Genomic DNA, 13,816 nt, shown 5'->3' with positions numbered 1-13,816 from the left:
GACACAGTATCTTTATTTTATTTATTTTTATGTGGTGTTAAGGATCGAACCCAGTGCCTCACGTATATGAGGCAATGCTCTACCACTGAGCTGCAACCCCAGCTTCTGGTTTTAGATCTTTTGGGAAAATACCCAGGAGTAGGATAGCTGGGTCATGTGGTGTTTCCATTTCTCGTGTTTTGAGGAATCTCCATGCTGGATCCCAGAGTGGTCGTGCTCATCTGCAGTCCCACCAGCAATGTAAGAGTGTTCCTCCCCCTCCAGAAACCTCGCCAGGATGTACTGTAGTTCACACTTGATAATCGCCATCCTGACTGGAGTGAAACGAGATCTTAGTGTAGTTCTCATTTGCATTTCCCTGATTGCAAGAGATGTTGAACATTTTTTTCACATATTTATAGGCCTTTTATCTGGATATTAATCCCCTATAAGAGGACTAGGTGGCCAAGATTCTCTCCCGAACTGCAGGTTCTCTCTTCATGCTCTTAATCATTGGCTTTGCTGTGCAGAAGCTTTTTAATGTGATGGCATCGCACTTATTGATTCTCAGTTTTATTTCTTGTGCTTTGGGGGTCTTGGTAAGGAAGTGGGTGCCAGCACCTGTATGATGGAGTGCTGACCCTGTGGTTTCTTCTAGCAGTTGTAATGTTTCATTCAGTTGGTTTTTAATGGGCAGCAATGACAGAAAGAATTTTTGCAGAGTTTATTTTCTGAGTAGGGGGCTTCTGGATTTCTTATGTCTTCTTAGTGTAAAAATGTATTTCTGCATCACCTGCTGTTGGTCCCTCCCCTCCTACCATATTTGGCCCTATCTGTGGCCCATTTACCTGAGTGATGAGATTGCTTGGTTCGTGCCTTGGGGGGCAGTGATGGTCAGTTTTTCAGAGTGAGATGATTGGGGCGGAGCTAGTGTGTCAGAAAAGAACTCCAGTCTTTGGCTACAGGGTTGCCTGTGGGATTGTTCTTGGTAAGGCGGTATGAAGGTCTCTGTCACTGCGTTCTGTCTGGGCACCAGCAAGGTGCAAGCGGCATTGATTGCTTCTGCCGGCTTGCCCACCTGTCGCCAGGCTGGGAGACCTTTGCCTGCTTCCCCTCCCTCACAAGTGCCTCTGCAGTACACCTGTGTGGATGCACCTGGACCCCTCAGCTCCCCAACTGGACACCAAGCAAGGGAAGCCTGGGAGGAGGGTCATGTGGCTCCTTGGTGGAGGCTGCTTTCTATGTTTTTAGTCTTACAGGTCAACGCTGCAAATAAATATCCTCCTGTAGCGTCCGTGTGTGCTGCGACAGGGCTGACCGCACCACCGTGTGCGAGACAGACTGTGCCGTGGGGCTCAGGTGCTCTTTGTTCCTCTGCCAGATCAGACACCTACCTGCTGCCAGATCACAGTCTGCTCTGCAGACACGGAGGGAAGACCACTGTCCACCAGACTGCTGCGGGTGTGGCCTGTCACTGAACTTCAGCTTTGTACCAACCTTCTGAGTCAGTGTCTCACTTGTTAGCTATTGAACTTGAGGATCACGCCAATAAGTAATCCTCTTCTCAAAAAACATACTTATGTGGGATATCTGGATGTTCCATTTCCAAAGTAGCATATTGTTCTGAAATTGAGAGGATAGAGACAAAGAGAGAGAGAGAGAGAGAGAGAGAGAGAGAGAGAGAGAGAGAGAGAGAGAGAGAGATATGGAATCTTTAAACAAAATCAAAGCATTTAATTGGAGGTTTTGGTAACAGCAAGTTGTGAAACTGATGTTAGAACCATGCCACACTGATCACCAGCTCCTATGGCAAGCTCCTTGTCATGCATTAAACTTTTTTTTTTCTTTTTAAATTTTTTGTTCTGGGGATTGAACCCAGGGTTGCTGAACCAGTGAGCCACGTTCTCAGCCCTTATTATTTTTGATTTAGAGTTCGAGTCTCTCTGAGTTGCTTAGGCTGGCTTTGAACTCACATGCTCCTGTCTCGGCCTCCAGAGCTGCAGGAACCATCATTCTTCGTGGTTAACTCAGCTTTTTTTTATTTAACCCAGGACTGCTCTCGTCTGCTCTCAGCCCATTGAGAAAGTAGCATCTACTTCTCACCATCCCTGGCCAAAGAAAGAGGGGCCTGCGCTCCCAGTTAGAGCTGAACCCTTGCTGGGAACTTTCTGACCCTTCTCAGCACCGCCTTTAGCGATTAGGAATACGGTTCCCCTGGAGTCGTAGAGAGCACCCTGCGGCTTGCCGAGGGCCCAGGGTGCTCTCAGACATGGGAGGCGTTCTTTGAACATGTGAGGCAACATTTTCCTGGACGGGCCTCCCTGCCATAATTGTGACCAGAAAAAGGCGCGGTCTGCACACGCTTGGCAGGGCCGAGGGGCAAGGGTGAGCGTGTAAGTACGTCTTAGGCCTTGGAGACACTTGCTGCTGACGAAGAAGTTCCCTTACAAAGCCCCGAGGAATTTCCCTCCTTCCCCTGGAGGTGACGATAACCTCTAATTCGTGCACCTTTGCATCTAGTAGGAAGGCCCAGGAGTGCAGGCTGCCACTGAGCTGCTTCGGGCTGGCGTCCCAGAGTGGTGGCACTGCTGTCTGGGTGCTGGGACTCAGTGGCATGGGCATGGGAGCAGGGAGCTGTCTGCCCTGCACCCTGCAGGGGAGTGCGGTAACCACGGGCAGCCAATCAGGGGGCAGGCAGGCTTTCCTGGTGGCGGTAAGGGAAGGAAAGAGGCTAAGATGAATATGTGGGTGGGTGGTCCAGCTCCTCCCAACAGCTCTTCTGCAAGATCCTACAATAAATGTCTGGCTTGTTTGTGCAGCGAGCCGGCCAGTGGACGACAGAGCCCTTGAAGATTCCTTCAAGGACCTGTCCTGCCCTCGCAGGGGGCTCCCCTTTGACAAACACCGCTGCAGTGTTGGATGCGACCTCCGCCAGGTGCCCTGGGTAGGAAGTGTGTTCTGACCTCATTTCCCACCGGAGTTTAAAGGGGGAGGGAGGGGGCCTAATTAGTCCCTCATTAAGCACTTAGAATGAAATACCACAATTCTCCTGAAAAGAGAGTCTAGTCGCTGCATAAAAAGCCAGACACATTTTTAACATCACATCAGAATACAAAGTCATTTTTAAATAAAAGATTTCTGTAGTTGTGGGAAATGACTGTATTTTAATCGGATCTTTACATATCAGCGTTACAAAGGGCTCCTTTAAAATGCAGTGATTTTAATAATTCTGCCTGTCTCGGAAGCTGCCTGGTAATCCGGAGCTTCACCTGAGGTTATTCTTCCCCGTCATATTTGCAGGCGGCCCCGCACCAGACACGAGATATCCACCTGGGGTGGCCTTTTAAAGCCACGCTTTTAATAGAAAATAAATGAAGGTCTTAAAGCCTTCTTCCTGTCCAAGAGGAAAGGCGCGCTCCCTTCACACTGCCTGGCTGGGTTCCAGCTCACTCGCCCAAGAAGTGTGATTAAAACAAGGCCCGGCTTAATTAAAATAGTGTGAGAATGTAATCAGAGGTGACTTCACTGGAAGTCACCGAAAGATCTCAGATAGGCAACTCCGCAGCCGCTGACGGCGCCACTTGCCCGTTTTACCTCCTATCAACGTCCAGTTTGCCATCCACGTCTGCAGTGCCAGAAGACGCCTGGCAGGGTCCCTTTGCCCGTCGGGTCCTGCCTTCCAGCCATTCCCCACCTGTGAGGCTGAGGAGTCAGGGAGAGACCAGGAGGCAGAAGGAATGGAAGACAGGGTGCCGAGCATTTCACCTTCAGTAGAGCTGATGCCGGGGAAGAGACCAAAGGACCAAAGGACATCATGGCCCTGACTCCTGTGCAGCTCACAGGTCTCTGCACATGTTAGTTAGAGAGGGTAGAACAGCCCACGCCGGAGCAGCCTGCGCGTCAGCTAGGGCGCACAGCTAGGGCGCACAGCTAGGGCGCTGTGTCGGGTGGGTGCTCTGCGTTTTCGTTTTCGGTTCTGCTTCTCCCGGGCCCGTTATCCGCCAGCTCTGCACTCAGGTCCAGCCAAGTCTCAAGGAACATGTGGAGGAGCTGATCTGGAGCTCACACCTGAAGCCAGGAGCACAGGCCCTAGAACCTTAGGCTGTGAGCTTGGTCTCGCGGAGAGGGGACAGCCTGTCCCACTGAGCCTGGGCCCTGGAAAGCCTGATCACAAAGGTTCTTAATTCTGCGGTTCTAAAATAAAAGCTGAGACTTTCTCTCATCTGCTTCAGCTCTCTGTTCTGTTTCTTGCTACTATTAAAGGAAACAAAGAAATCTCTGTTTTCCATAGTTGAGGGTGGCTTCAAAATCGGGCACGACTTCTTGTTCTAAGTGGGCAGTTTGGGCTCTTGGGACCTCCTGTGTCCTAGGACATTCTTCGTCACCTATGATAGCCGCCTTAAGAAGTGAATGACTGAGAACTAAAACCATGTGGAGCCTTCAGAGGATTTAGCCTCAGTCCAACCCAAGTCGTTATGAATGTCACATCTGAAGGTGATAAAATAACCCTGTCTTTGGAACTAATTCATTTGTTACATTTAGTGAAGACCAAAGCATGAGCTCACCAGTAGGAGAGAGAGAGGGGGGTACAGAGTGTTTATTTCTTTATGGGAATACATGACTTTAGCCTATAAAATAAAAACCCCAGATGTAGCTCAAATAGGTCTTCTTGATTCTGAAATGACTGATCAGTTTTAAAAAATTATGGGGTTCACTGCCAATAGGAGTGTGGATGGGTGAAGTCATTTTGGAAAGTGGTTTGGCACTGTTGTATAACCGTGAATGTTCATATGCCCATTCCTAGCAGAACCCCAGGGAAACTTGTGCCTATGTGTATTTTTTTTCTAATGGACACAGCATGTTTCTAACAGGGAAGGAAAAAAAAACCCTGGAAGCTGAAAATTTTTTGAAGTCCATCAATAGAGGGAAATATATATATTCACACTGTGAAACTGTGAAAAGAAAAACCGAGATGAGTTAAATTTAACAAAGTGTACTTGAGCAAGAAAAAGGTTCTAGAACTGGGCAGCGTTCCAGAACAAAGACGGTTTGGAATGCTCAGCTCCAACACAAATCCAGGTTACATTTATAGCCAGGGAAGAGGAAGCAGCCAACAGAAACCACCCGATTGGCTGCAGTGCACTGGACTCCCGTGGAGTGGTCTGATCATTTGGTACCCTGCAACTGGCCAAAGCTCAACTGTTGTGACTGGCTGAGACTCAGTTGCTTGGTTACAAGAGATTGTACCTCTTAGATTAAATGATAATTTATTTACACATCAGATTAGGGTACAGTTCATTATGTACAGGGGCTGCTTTGGGGCAAACTTTGTCACTGCAGTACAGAGACAGATTTAGGACAAAATATCCCAAACACAATGGAATATTATATAGTAGTAAAAATGAACAAGCTATAGCTGCCTAAAATAACATTGTTCAATTTGAGGAACTATATTGTGTGTGTGTTTGTGTGTGTGTGTGTGTGTGTGTGTGTGTGTGTGTAGGGGGGAAACTAGTTACAAGAGACTACATATGATATGATAGAATTATTTGTAAAGTTTTAAATCAAGCAAAATGAACTAATATGTTTTAAGAAACAGTAAATGCAAAATTCAGGATAGCAGTTACCTTGGGAGAGGAAGCAGGGGGATATTTTAGTAATGCATAGTTCTTAAAAAGGGTAATAGGCTTAAGGATGTTAGTTTCAGTCTTATGCTTCATGGATTATATGCATGCTGCCTGCATTCTTTCACAGGTATCCAGTTTTGTATTGTGCAGGTCTTGTGAAAATGAGACCGTGGATCGGAATCCCCCCTTCATGCTCTAGGTCTCTACCTGTTACGTGTCATGGTCCCCTATCCTAGTCCTTAGTATCTGGCCGTCACACAGTGAAATCCGCCAGAGAGCTGGGTGACTGCTTACAGATTGAGGCTGCCAAGTGACCTTCATAAACAGGATGGGGGATACAGTTCTTCCCACCCAAAGCCTAGAAAATCTTGGATGAAAGAAAATCTGTAAAACAAGGCTTGGTGACCTCTTGGAAAACCTGTATTTATTGCCCCAACAGTGACTGGTACTTCTGAATGTGGAGCATCCTCCTGGATTGGTTGATTATGAGAACCTCATTCTTTCTGCATCTTGCTGTTTTTGTCTCAGTGACCCGTGTCCTTTGGAGCGAGGTGGGTGTTGGCATGTTTGTGATGATGTCATGGGTACGCAGCCAGGCAGATGGTCACAGGCTCAAGGGTTCCATCTTGAAAAAATCCAAGGCAGCTGTGTGAGAACTCGGTCCACGTGGGAAGAAGTATTACCATAAAAGCGGAAAATGGAAGCAGGACTGGGGTCCTGCTGGGCCTTGGCCTTCTCCACTGCAATTAGTTGTTCCTCAGTAACTCGGGTCAGTGTTGGCCGGAGGGCGAGCCTCAGGCCTGAGCGTGTGCATAGGAGCAGGTGGGGCGTGCTCGGGTCCACAGGCAGCGTCTTGCTCTAGCTCTCCCTTCAGTGAGTGTGTGGAATCCTTACCCAACCAAACCTTTGTCTTGAGAGCGCTCAGAGGGCCCTGCAGAACCGGGTATTTTCAGACAAATTCTCAGACAGGAAAATGTGCTGCCTGTCTGTTTTCTAAAATAGTTTCAACATCTTTTATGTAATGCTGATGCATCTAGAAGTGAAAATGCTAAGTTTCATTTCACTAAAAAACTGGAAAAATGTTTTTTTTTTACACTTGAACCTTTAGCTTTAAAATTGCAATTAGTGGCCTTTTTGCCACAGTCTCCCGACATCGACGCGCCCTGTTCACTGACAGATGGAAACGTATTGACTGAGAATGTAGCGTGGGCAAAGAGCTGTGCAGAATGATGGGGGGAAATGCAGAGACCTGGTCAGGGTCCTGCGGAGCTCATATTCCAGAAAGGGACAGAGATTGTGGCACAGCCAAGAAAATGCAGTGTGTGGAACCTGTCAGGAGGGAAGGGACTCCTGACCAGAATCCAAAAAAAGAGTCACTCAAATAAGTGAGAAGGATGGAGGGCCCAGCATAAAGAATTGTGCCTTGTCTTACTAAAATGTCACCCGATTTTATGACACACGTAAAGGCATCATGACAATGAAATCAAGTGAGTTCAAATAGAATTGTCTCATGCAGGACTGTTAGGGGCTAACTTTGTCTCTTCTGCCTTCTTTAATTATGTTGCAAAGAAGCCATAGGTTTACATTCTGTGAAACTGTTTCATAGTTGTGATCAGGGAAGAGGATTATAATTTAGTTTAAAAGTAATTTAGTATTCTTTTGATTCTTTTGGTAAAATTGGAAGTAAGAAATTTAATATTTTTGTAACATTTTCTGGTATAATTCTGGTACCTCTGAAAAAGGAGTCGAGCCCCAATCAGAAACCTGACTTGCACTGAGTGTGGTGGTGCACGCCTGTAATCCCAGTGGCTCAGCAGGCTGATTCCAGAGGATCGCAAGTTCAAGGCGAGCCTTGGCAATTTAGCGAGGCTTTAAGCAACTTGGTGAGATCCTGTCTCTAAATAAAATATTAAAAAGGCCAGGGATGTGGCTCAGTGGTTAAGCACCCCTGGGTTTAATCCCTGGTACCAAACAAAAAAACCCCAAATACCTTGACTTGCTTTGGGTGTCATCATTTATCACAGACATCTCAAAGTATAATAATGATAGTACCTTATATATCAAATAGCACATGGTTTATAAAATGCTTTACTATACTCCATTTAAACTTGGTCAGTTTGTAAGCGAAAGAGTGATTCAGGGCAGCATTGTAACTTTGCCTCCTAGAATACACAATGATGACTCACTCACTTGTTCTCAACTACTGTATGTACTGGTAGCATTTGTAAACAATCCGTTCTTACATTATTTATTTTCCCCAAATACTATTGCCAACTGGTCTTGCCTGTTTTTCTTTTTTTCTCTTTGAGTAATCTATTTCACTAAATTTCAGCAATTCTAAATCAGAGTACTGTCTAATAGACCACAAATGAATATGTTTGCTATCAATTCAAACATCTTATGGGATAATCATGAAACTCATTCTTAATATTTATTGATAAAGTCACATTATGCTGTCTAATAATTGAAAGAAATGTATGCATATGTCTCTTGCTTTTTTAGCAAAAGAAATAATTTACAGTAAATATTTGTAATTATTGCAGGCAAATGTTTACAGCTCTTGAATGGCAATCTTTATTATTTCTATCACTTTGATTTTATAGATGACTTTTGTGCAGAAATACTTCTTTTCTGTCAATGCCTTTGTCCCTTCCCACACATATTGCCCATTATGGACACAGTAATTTGTCCTTCGGCCACAGTGAAGTAGACCATCCTTTATCCTTGGTTAGCTGAGTGCCTCTCTAGCCGTTTTTATGGCCGTACAGAGATGCTAATGCTAATTAATGTTTTAGTGGAAAAAAGCTGGCAAATAAAACTGATAAATTTGAAGCATGAATTATAATTTCAGCATGATTGCCCTGGCTATAATAATAATGATTACACAGATAATATTTATAAAGTGCTTTCAGCATGCTACACACTCTGCACTACATACTTTACTCATATAACTTATTTAATTCTCCTGTCTATGTTGTGAAGTAGGTATTAATATGCTCAATTTGCAGATGAATTTATAACCACAATGCTTCACAACAGTAAAGACTTTATTAACTCTATAAATATATAACTATACATTATCTTTATAACTATATATAGTTATACATATTAACTATACATAGTTATACATGATATATATATATATATATATATATATATATATATATTTAAGTTGTCAAAAATATTGGCAAGTGAAATTGATTTTTGCATCATAAGGAAACATTTAGTGGTGAGACGGTGAGACATTTATAATTTTTTTGTGGTACTGGGAATTGAACTCAGGACCTCACACATGCTAGGCGAGCACTGAGCTACATCTTCAATCAACCCTTTTGGCCTTGAACTTGAGATCCTCCCTCTGCCTCCTGGGTAGCTGGGATTACAAGCAGTGCAATTACAAGTGAGTACATGAGTGTGGGGATGTACAGACACATCACCTAGTGGTGTTTAGATCAGCAGTCGGACATATATGCAGAGGGTCCTGTAAAATTATATATAATGTACCTTGTCTATATTTAGACATATTTAGGTGCACAAATGCCATTATGTCACAGTTGCCTACAGCCTTCAGTATGGTAACATGCTGTACAGGTTTGCAGCCTAGGAGCCATAGGCTAGACCCCAGAGCCCAGGTGTGTACCAGGCTAGACCACCCAGCTTTATGTAACTGTGCTCCATGGTGTGCACAGGATGGAATCGTCTCATGGTGGTGTCTCAGAACCTCTCCCTGTGGTTAAGTGGTACCTGACTCTGTACATCATTTCTGTTGTTCACTCAACAAACACTGACTTAGTGACAATTTACATGCCAGGATGCTGTAGGCACCTCTGGGGACACTGTGATGCAGGGCGCCTCCCTTGCGTTTAAGGCACTTCCCAGGTAGTGGGAGAGATGGAGCTGCTTAAAAGACGAGTACAGGAAACTGTGACAATTGCTGTAACAGTGACAGGTACAAAGTCTTGTAGAAACCTAGAGATGAGGCCTTGGCTTCCCAGAAGGCAACCCGGGCTCTTTCCCAGCCCTGAGAGTAGGGGAATGAGCGAGTGTGTGAATGAAGAGGAGTGTGGAGGGGACAGAGGAGACAGGATGTGGAGAGGGCATGAGGAGGGCGGATGGTTCAGGGATGTGTCCCTGCCTCTGCAGGAGGCCCAGCTGGCCAGGGTTGGATGACAAGGAGCCTCACCTGCCACTCAACGGAATGAGCAGGTCCTCTGTGTGCTGCAAGGTCCTCAGCACAGAATCCAGGGAACTCTAATGAAGTGATCCTGAATAGGGATGCCCTTCCTTTCCCCCGGCTTCTTCCTTCCCTCCTTCCTCTGCAGAGGGTGAGTGGGAGCATGCGCGGTGCTGATTCATGGGAAGAGGCGTCAATGGAGGAATCAGGTAGAAAATGAAGTTACAAAGGTGATGCTTATAACAAGGGAGAGTGACCCCAGATGCAGGAAGGAGGAGGGAGGTCGGGATGGGAGAAGAGGGCCCAGCTGAATGCACACAGAGAAAAGAATACAGGGCAGTTGGTGACAGGAGGAAGTCACCTGAGAAGACCCTGAGGCCTTCGAGACCAAGGGGCTGATAAGCTGTAGGGAGACCTGCGGTCGGACGGGCTGGACTGTGCAGGACGTGGGGGCCACCATACGAAGCCCGACTCAGGGGTGGTGCTTCAGGCAGAAGGTGCTAAGCAACCCTGTCTGTAAATAAAATATAGAATGTGCTGGGAATGTGGCTCAGTGGTTGAGCGCCCCTGAGTGCAGTCCTCTACACACAAAGGCAAACGGGGACTCATTATGGGACCTGTATTAGTCCGGTTTCAGTTACTATCATGAAATATGTGAGGCTGGATTCTTTATGAGGAAAAAAGGCTTATTGAGCTCACAGTTTTGGAGTGTGAAAGTCCAGGCAGCATGGCCCTGGCCCTGGTGAGGGCCCACCTGGCTGTGCCACATCATGGCGGATGGCTCCAGGATGGAGCTTAGATGAGAGAGAGAGAGAGAGAGAGAGAGAGAGAGAGAGAGATCACATGGCCAGACAGGAAGCCAGAGAGAGGGAGGGGCTGGTCTTGCTTTTTGTTGTTGTTGTTGTTAATGACAGCCCTCTCTCAAGAACCAACTCAGGGTCCCAGGAGAATCTTGATCCCCTTTCAGGTCAGTGACCTCAGTGACCAAGGTCCCACTGCCTCTTAATGGTGGCACACTGGGAGCCAAGCTTCTAACATGGGATCCCTTGTGGGACAAGGCACATCCCAACCATGGCAGGACGCATAAATGATTCTGTTGATTCCTTGACAGTCTCCTGTGTTTCATGTTGTGATGAACCTAAGACCTGTGGTGTGTTAACTCTGTACACAGGTAAACATGTCGGGGTATTTTTAAACTCGGGGATCTAGTATGCTTAGAAATCCCTGCCTGTATTTTCATCTTTATTTAGGGGTTTCACAGATGGCTTTTTATTTCATCACCTGTCTTCTTTCTAATGAAACTTAACCACTCAGATAAATCTTGGATTTTAGGATTTTATTTCATCTTTTGGCATCTAGATTTGGAATTGCTTGACATTTTTTTTTCATTTACTAAAATTACTTCTTTCACTGTCATTAGCAATCTAAACGTAATGAGTTCAGTTGAGCTTAGAAATTAAAACCAAAGGACAGTCACATCCAAAAAGAGTGATATTAGGATTTGGGTGACATATCAACTTTGGGGGGGGAAATGCAGTGATATAGTATGATATTGAACTTTGTTATAACAAGGACAGAAATGTGGACAGCGAGATTAGTTGTGTAGGGGTGGGATGGTGCTGAACTTGTGAGCGAGGGCTCTGTGCACCTCGCCGGCCTGCACACTGGCTTTGACCTCCATGAGCTGTCCCAGGCTTAGCTTTCCCGTTGACCGCAGAGGTAGGGGCATGACTAGCCCTTGCAGGGTGTAAGGCCCTTCGCAGAGCACAGGAACATAGAGGTGTCTCATGAGGTTGGTGACCACCCTGGCTGTCACGGATGGTGGTCCCTACCAGGGTTATCAGTGGAGGCACTGGGGATTTCAAAGTAAAAGGCAAAAAGTGAAAGGCCAGGTGGTGAACACGTGTTCCAAAATGGCCTTGCTTTGGGGCTAGAAAGAATCTGAGCATCAAATTCAGCCTGTTCCTGACACTGTACGAAGGACTAGGCACTCTTTATTTCTCTGAACTCTTGGAAGTGGGATGGGGAGGAGGCGGGAAACAGGATCATTTTGCTGCTGATGTTAGGGGATGGGGTAGGAAACAACCCTGGGCCAGAACTTGCTACCCTGGGGAAGGGGAATGGTTGTGCCTCTGCTTGCAGTTGTTTTATTTTATTGGACCCGTGTGCATGTGTTGAGTGTGTGTGTGTGTGTGTGTGTGTGTGTGAGATGGGGCGATCACACAGCGTGGTGTTGCTCTTTTCTGTGACTTTGGCTAATGCTGACTGTGGCCACAGGAGCTTCTAACTCAACCAGAATGTTGTGTGTGGTTCCAGGTCCAGACCTCTTACCTCCAGTCTCTACTGCCACCTTTTCTACTCAAGCAAAATCTGTGTGAGGAGATCTGCTGGGAGGAGCCGGGGCGCATGGTCCTGCATTGTGATGAAAGCACCTAGTGCAGGTAAGCACCCTGTGTCGTCAGCCCGAGCCACGGGTCTCCAGAGAGCCGTGAGTGCGGCAGTGTCGCCACACACACCAGAAAGATTTCCGCACGTCCACGTTCTCTCCCTCTGTGGATTCTTTGATAAAAGAGACTTATCAAAATAGAAGGGTTACTTTCTTAGTGGGAAGGAAAACAATTTCTACATATTTTTGAGATGGCTGGTCAGGCTAGATGGCAAGATACTGTTAAGAAAGGGATGATTCTGAAGGCAGCGTTTATAAATTCAGCCCCAGAGGCACCATCAGATGGTGGGAGGAGGGAATAGTGCATAGTGACCGTCAACCAACCTTTTGTTCCTGTTAACAACCAACATCTTTCCATAGCAATATGTTTTGTGATTCTATAAAATATTTTATAGTATTTCCAAATAGAAAATATTTTAAAGTATTATAATTATGTCATATATATCGAACAAATAAAATTCATCTAGTTGCTCCTTTCTAGTTGAATATAAAGATACATATGCATATATATATACAGGTACATATATATTTTTGTTTGCTTTTAGACTACCAAAAATGCTCTCATGGCTCTGCATTAGTTCCTGTTATTAATGACTTCCTTAGGGTAATTGCCGATCAGTAAACTGCTGAATTGAAGAGTTTTCAGGTTTTAAGACTTCTGATACTTGTTGCCAAATTACTTTCCAATAAAATCGCACCATTTCTATTTCCAGAGGAAATGGATGAGAATATCTGTATTCACAGAATTTTCCAATGCTGCGAATTCCAAAAATGAAAACAGTTTGCCAGTCATGAGGAGTGGTATGCTTGTGTGTCCGTGTGTGTGTGTGTGTGTGTGCATGTGTGTAGATGTACACGTTTGTGTAGGAGGGCATTTATATGTAAATTGTACTGTTTTAAGGAACCTTTCCCTTGTAGACAGTAGCATCCTTAAAACTTACCAGATTTTGACATTCGAGAAATAATACTAAATCAAGAAGGAGTGGAAGAACCCCAGGGAATTTTAAGTTCTTTTTTTGGCCAAGTATTTTTAGACAATTGTGAAATCACTGGATAGCAATAATTTTCTGGTGGAATATAAAGTTTTTTCAATTCTTAAAAGGAATCAAAAGATATTTACTGAAAAGCCTTCATAAATATGTATCCAAGGTTATAGTGCTCATTGGTTAAAAAATATGTGTATGATTTTGTGTGGACGTGAATGCGGTCAAGTGTCACTATGGCAGCTCTTGAGGACGCAGAGGCTGGAGATCCCAGTAGGTCTCGGGCTGTAGGTCCAGACTGCCTGCTCTCAAATTCTAGCTCTGCTTTTCTTCTCAATGTGTGATATCAGGCAAGTCTACATTTGTAAAATTTAGAGAAGAATAGTCCCCGTCTCATGGGGTGTTGTTTCAAGTAAATACACGTGGCATGTTTAAAAATCATTAAAAACCTTAAATCAAAAGAACATTAATGATATGAGTCAGTGATCAAGATGGTCATCACCAAATGCAAAATATGACACTAACTGAAGTATAATCCTGGCTTTGTAAAGTTATCCTTCCCTTCTTCCTCCTCCTTTTAACCCTCCTTGAGCGTCCAGGAAAATGT

The 13,816-nt window shown here is 45.1% G+C and overlaps 1 protein-coding gene across 9 annotated transcripts in view; it reads left to right on the top strand.

Moving 5' to 3' along the window:
• Atxn1 (ataxin 1) overlaps positions 1–13,816 on the top strand; it is a 381,142-nt gene that overhangs the window by 133,668 nt on the left and 233,658 nt on the right. For 7 of the 9 annotated variants that reach the window (XM_078020572.1, XM_078020575.1, XM_078020567.1 and 4 more), the window contains one exon: positions 12,097–12,221. The exons of 1 other annotated variant lie outside the window; for it this stretch is intronic. The gene's annotated coding sequence lies outside the window, so the exon portion shown is untranslated. Of the gene's footprint in view, positions 1–6,045; positions 6,158–12,096; positions 12,222–13,816 lie in introns of all 9 variants that reach the window. One more of the 9 variants, XM_078020569.1, reaches the window with a different exon arrangement.

This window comes from Ictidomys tridecemlineatus, chromosome 8 (assembly GCF_052094955.1).
Source record: "Ictidomys tridecemlineatus isolate mIctTri1 chromosome 8, mIctTri1.hap1, whole genome shotgun sequence".
NCBI classification, from domain to species: Eukaryota; Metazoa; Chordata; class Mammalia; order Rodentia; family Sciuridae; genus Ictidomys; species Ictidomys tridecemlineatus.
The sequence above is the reverse complement of the archived record's forward strand: the minus strand, read 5'-3'. Positions and strand labels throughout refer to the sequence as shown.